A 6,401-nucleotide genomic window follows, 5' to 3' on the forward strand; every position below is an offset into this window, starting at 1 on the left:
TAGCCCTTTTTACAGTTCCCGGCGCCATATTGGAAAAGTAACCGCGCAGACATCAAAGCGAGGCTAGAGTTGACCCGCGCCTGAGCGAGAAGAGAGATTACAGTGAGGATTCGGCAATTTGCTCGTCTTTTTTCGCGTTTTTCGAAAAATAATCGAAAGTTTCAATTCTAATATTACTCCTTCGTCATCTCCTAAGATGTAAGGAAAATATTGGACCGCTTTTGGCTGTAAAAAAAGGCGAGCGAGCTTCTCACGGGTCTTCACTTGTTTTCGTTTCCCAAGGAGATCCAGCGAAGAAATCCAAGATGTAATCAGATAAAGCGCCAGCATGGTAAGGGAAATTTCTTCGTCTTTAAAGCAAATGTTCTTTTCTCAGATCATTACAGCAAAGGATATATACACAAATCGCCTGAGTAAGCCGGTGGGATTTACGAAAGGTTTTTAATGTGCAATGTTTACAAAACTTCTGTTTACTTGTTCCTTATCACTAAAGATGATGTTGATAATATTTAACATCAATAATGCCCTACTGTTGACAAGTTTACAGTGAAATAAATATCCCAAATCAGGAAATTATTCCCAATTTTGCAAACGGTTTTTTTTTTAGTCGGGTAGATTTTTGGTATTTTTACAAGAATAAATTTAACAAAGAGTTACTTTTAGATAGAGTTTAATATTAGCTTAGTAAAATAAGGTTTTAATATTATCTCATAGGCGAAGAGCTATCCTAGTAAACATGGATTGTGATACAATCTAAAAGGAGTCCCCCAGATAAAAGAAGACACAGAGAATCATCTACTCAACAAATGGAAAGACCACAAGCAGAGGGCAAATTGTTGAAGAGTTGAAAAAAGTTTTCACAGTTGAAATTACTGCATCAGCTATGCAGTAATTGACTTAATAGTTTTGAAATAAGTCATTTATGATGGTGTTTCTAAAAAGCGTTTTCACAGTTCCTGATGTTGTAATAAAAAAAAATACCCACCCAAACACAATGGTAAGGCTTATGTGATGCAGGAAAATGAGGACCTTGCATTACTGGTAGAAGCTTCAAAGTCTAAAACTTTTTATGATCAAATTTAAAATAAATCATTGCTATTATTTTACATGTCCAGGTACAGCTGTATTCGTTCTTTATTCTTGCCTCATCCTGGCCTCTGTTTAGCCTAAGAATAAGGTGGGGCCCCGGGCCCCTCCCCTAGATCCGCCACTGTGTTCTCTATTTTGGAGAGAAATCACTCAGTTTTTTACACCAAATTCTTGTTAAGAGGCAAGAGACACTTCACCCCTGAGACATTCCTCAGAAGGGTGCAACAAGAGAAACTCCTACCTCGATAATGGCTGAGTTTCATATGGACACTGTTCTTGTTCGTAATGAACCAGAGTTCCACCCAGCTTCATGATTAAAGTTTAAAGTACATCTACATGTACATATAAAATTCCCTTTGGCATAGTAACATAATTCATCTCAATTCCGTGGGAAAAGTGGAAATTTATTTTTTTTAAAACTTGTCGAAGCTCCATCAATGTTTGGAACAGTTTACCAGCAGAAGTCACAGGACCCGGACACACGTAACATAAATGCACACTTATCCTCCAAGAAACATTTACTTTATTGTCATGTTAAAAGAATAATTCATCTAAAACATAACATCAATATTTTCAAAACTACATGTTATGATGTAGGACCTATATTTTTATAGCTCCCCACTTTTTTTTTAAAACAAAAACATTCAAAAATTTTGTTTATTATATAAATAGGTATTGACATATTTTCCGGTTTTAGTGAATAAGACCCATGAGTGGTCAACCCTTTACTGTTCGGGAATGAACAGCCTCAAAATTCCACCCAGTCAATACATACACATGTATATTAGAGGTGATGAAAACAAACAGTAATTAAATTTGGCCTGAATTTCAACCAAATTCTCCTAACCACAACTGACGAATGCATAGAGACCAATAAGTTGAGAATATATGCATTGCTAAAGTATGAAGATAAAAGAGTTGCCTTCTAAACTCTTCTGGAGAAATGATTCATGCTGGGTAATCACTGAGAGACCATTAAACTACCCCGGCTGTTGTGAGGCTGAACCCTAACTTTGCTTGACATTCAACCAGTTTTTTCAATGTGCATTATTTCCTTTGCAGCTCAATCAGACTAACCATCAGGCGATTTATAAAGTGCTATAATACTGCTGGTTGATGACAAAAAGGATTTCCTTTGCTTTTGCATTTTAATTTCTTGAGTAGAAGTTTCTCTATGCCTTCTTTTAAGTGGGGGATTCCTTGTAGATTGTTTCACAATCCTTGTTTACTGGGATAGCTCTTCACCTGTGAAATGATATTAAAACTTTATTTAACTAAGCTAATAACCATAACTTTATCTAAAAGCAACTCTTTGTTAATAATTAGCCGGTATCTTAATTTGTTATTCTTATAAAAATACAATACCAGACTCAAGAATAAAAAAAAAACCGTTTGCAAAATTGGGAATAACTTCCTGATTTGGGATATTTATTTCACTGTAAACTTGTCAACAGTAGAGCATTATTTGATGTAAAATATTATTAACATCAACTTCAGTGATAAGAAACAAGTAAACAAAAGTTTTGTAAACATTGCACATTAAAACCTTTCGTAAATCCCACCGGCTTACTCAGGCGTTTTGTGTATATATCCTTTGCTGTTATGATCTGAGAAAAGAACATTTGCTTTAAAGACAAAGAAATTTCCTTACCATGGCTGGCGCTTTATCTGATTACATCTTGGATTTCTTCGCTGGATCTCCTTGGGAAACCAAAACAAGTGAAGACCCGTGAGAAGCTCGCTCGCCTTTTTTATAGCCAAAAGCGGTCCAATATTTTCCTTACATCTTAGGAGATGACGAAGGAGTAATATTAGAATTGAAACTTTCGATTATTTTTCGAAAAACGCGAAAAAAGACGAGCAAATTGCCGAATCCTCACTGTAATCTCTCTTCTCGCTCAGGCGCGGGTCAACTCTAGCCTCGCTTTGATGTCTGCGCGGTTACTTTTCCAATATGGCGCCGGGAACTGTAAAAAGGGCTATTAGCCCTTTTTACAGTTCCCGGCGCCATATTGGAAAAGTAACCGCGCAGACATCAAAGCGAGGCTAGAGTTGACCCGCGCCTGAGCGAGAAGAGAGATTACAGTGAGGATTCGGCAATTTGCTCGTCTTTTTTCGCGTTTTTCGAAAAATAATCGAAAGTTTCAATTCTAATATTACTCCTTCGTCATCTCCTAAGATGTAAGGAAAATATTGGACCGCTTTTGCTGTAAAAAAAGGCGAGCGAGCTTCTCACGGGTCTTCACTTGTTTTCGTTTCCCAAGGAGATCCAGCGAAGAAATCCAAGATGTAATCAGATAAAGCGCCAGCATGGTAAGGGAAATTTCTTCGTCTTTAAAGCAAATGTTCTTTTCTCAGATCATTACAGCAAAGGATATATACACAAATCGCCTGAGTAAGCCGGTGGGATTTACGAAAGGTTTTTAATGTGCAATGTTTACAAAACTTCTGTTTACTTGTTCCTTATCACTAAAGATGATGTTGATAATATTTAACATCAATAATGCCCTACTGTTGACAAGTTTACAGTGAAATAAATATCCCAAATCAGGAAATTATTCCCAATTTTGCAAACGGTTTTTTTTTTAGTCGGGTAGATTTTTGGTATTTTTACAAGAATAAATTTAACAAAGAGTTACTTTTAGATAGAGTTTAATATTAGCTTAGTAAAATAAGGTTTTAATATTATCTCATAGGCGAAGAGCTATCCTAGTAAACATGGATTGTGATACAATCTAAAAGGAGTCCCCCAGATAAAAGAAGACACAGAGAATCATCTACTCAACAAATGGAAAGACCACAAGCAGAGGGCAAATTGTTGAAGAGTTGAAAAAAGTTTTCACAGTTGAAATTACTGCATCAGCTATGCAGTAATTGACTTAATAGTTTTGAAATAAGTCATTTATGATGGTGTTTCTAAAAAGCGTTTTCACAGTTCCTGATGTTGTAATAAAAAAAATACCCACCCAAACACAATGGTAAGGCTTATGTGATGCAGGAAAATGAGGACCTTGCATTACTGGTAGAAGCTTCAAAGTCTAAAACTTTTTATGATCAAATTTAAAATAAATCATTGCTATTATTTTACATGTCCAGGTACAGCTGTATTCGTTCTTTATTCTTGCCTCATCCTGGCCTCTGTTTAGCCTAAGAATAAGGTGGGGCCCCGGGCCCCTCCCCTAGATCCGCCACTGTGTTCTCTATTTTGGAGAGAAATCACTCAGTTTTTTACACCAAATTCTTGTTAAGAGGCAAGAGACACTTCACCCCTGAGACATTCCTCAGAAGGGTGCAACAAGAGAAACTCCTACCTCGATAATGGCTGAGTTTCATATGGACACTGTTCTTGTTCGTAATGAACCAGAGTTCCACCCAGCTTCATGATTAAAGTTTAAAGTACATCTACATGTACATATAAAATTCCCTTTGGCATAGTAACATAATTCATCTCAATTCCGTGGGAAAAGTGGAAATTTATTTTTTTTAAAACTTGTCGAAGCTCCATCAATGTTTGGAACAGTTTACCAGCAGAAGTCACAGGACCCGGACACACGTAACATAAATGCACACTTATCCTCCAAGAAACATTTACTTTATTGTCATGTTAAAAGAATAATTCATCTAAAACATAACATCAATATTTTCAAAACTACATGTTATGATGTAGGACCTATATTTTTATAGCTCCCCACTTTTTTTTTAAAACAAAAACATTCAAAAATTTTGTTTATTATATAAATAGGTATTGACATATTTTCCGGTTTTAGTGAATAAGACCCATGAGTGGTCAACCCTTTACTGTTCGGGAATGAACAGCCTCAAAATTCCACCCAGTCAATACATACACATGTATATTAGAGGTGATGAAAACAAACAGTAATTAAATTTGGCCTGAATTTCAACCAAATTCTCCTAACCACAACTGACGAATGCATAGAGACCAATAAGTTGAGAATATATGCATTGCTAAAGTATGAAGATAAAAGAGTTGCCTTCTAAACTCTTCTGGAGAAATGATTCATGCTGGGTAATCACTGAGAGACCATTAAACTACCCCGGCTGTTGTGAGGCTGAACCCTAACTTTGCTTGACATTCAACCAGTTTTTTCAATGTGCATTATTTCCTTTGCAGCTCAATCAGACTAACCATCAGGCGATTTATAAAGTGCTATAATACTGCTGGTTGATGACAAAAAGGGATTTCCTTTGCTTTTGCATTTTAATTTCTTGAGTAGAAGTTTCTCTATGCCTTCTTTTAAGTGGGGGATTCCTTGTAGATTGTTTCACAATCCTTGTTTACTGGGATAGCTCTTCACCTGTGAAATGATATTAAAACTTTATTTAACTAAGCTAATAACCATAACTTTATCTAAAAGCAACTCTTTGTTAATAATTAGCCGGTATCTTAATTTGTTATTCTTATAAAAATACAATACCAGACTCAAGAATAAAAAAAAAACCGTTTGCAAAATTGGGAATAACTTCCTGATTTGGGATATTTATTTCACTGTAAACTTGTCAACAGTAGAGCATTATTTGATGTAAAATATTATTAACATCAACTTCAGTGATAAGAAACAAGTAAACAAAAGTTTTGTAAACATTGCACATTAAAAACCTTTCGTAAATCCCACCGGCTTACTCAGGCGTTTTGTGTATATATCCTTTGCTGTTATGATCTGAGAAAAGAACATTTGCTTTAAAGACAAAGAAATTTCCCTTACCATGCTGGCGCTTTATCTGATTACATCTTGGATTTCTTCGCTGGATCTCCTTGGGAAACCAAAACAAGTGAAGACCCGTGAGAAGCTCGCTCGCCTTTTTTTACAGCCAAAAGCGGTCCAATATTTTCCTTACATCTTAGGAGATGACGAAGGAGTAATATTAGAATTGAAACTTTCGATTATTTTTCGAAAAACGCGAAAAAAGACGAGCAAATTGCCGAATCCTCACTGTAATCTCTCTTCTCGCTCAGGCGCGGGTCAACTCTAGCCTCGCTTTGATGTCTGCGCGGTTACTTTTCCAATATGGCGCCGGGAACTGTAAAAAGGGCTATTGGTATCGGCAACGTAACAATCGAACTCACAAAAACAATCTTTACTATAGATTGTTATCGATTGGAGAAAGTTAATAACAATCGATTATTCATCAAGAGTTAACAAATTGTTTATCTGACCGTTTTTTTGGACTGAGTTTCGGTGGATGTCACCCACTGAATTTATTCAGTTGTCTCTAAATTCTTATTTGTAGCTAGTCCACTAGCAAGTATACTAAAAGAAGATTTCCCAAGTGATCAACGTTGTCACGCATTA

The 6,401-nt window shown here is 36.0% G+C and overlaps 3 long non-coding RNA genes across 3 annotated transcripts; 2 read left to right on the top strand and 1 right to left on the bottom strand.

Moving 5' to 3' along the window:
- Positions 1–71: 71 nt before the first annotated feature.
- Positions 72–1,452, top strand: LOC144641464 (uncharacterized). The gene is made up of 3 exons (XR_013568561.1): positions 72–198; positions 283–331; positions 715–1,452. It is a non-coding gene; the product is annotated as an uncharacterized LOC144641464 (long non-coding RNA).
- A 1,630-nt stretch (positions 1,453–3,082) lies between these two features.
- LOC144641462 (uncharacterized) lies at positions 3,083–4,522 on the top strand. Its single transcript, XR_013568559.1, has 3 exons — positions 3,083–3,270; positions 3,354–3,402; positions 3,786–4,522. It is a non-coding gene; the product is annotated as an uncharacterized LOC144641462 (long non-coding RNA).
- A 143-nt stretch (positions 4,523–4,665) lies between these two features.
- On the bottom strand, positions 4,666–6,070 carry LOC144641463 (uncharacterized). The gene is made up of 2 exons (XR_013568560.1): positions 5,814–6,070; positions 4,666–5,405 (listed from the first exon to the last, which is right to left on the bottom strand). It is a non-coding gene; the product is annotated as an uncharacterized LOC144641463 (long non-coding RNA).
- Positions 6,071–6,401: the final 331 nt, after the last annotated feature.

Source organism: Oculina patagonica, unplaced genomic scaffold (genome assembly GCF_052425735.1).
Source record: "Oculina patagonica isolate OP01 unplaced genomic scaffold, crgOcupat unplaced963, whole genome shotgun sequence".
Taxonomy (NCBI): domain Eukaryota; kingdom Metazoa; phylum Cnidaria; class Anthozoa; order Scleractinia; family Oculinidae; genus Oculina; species Oculina patagonica.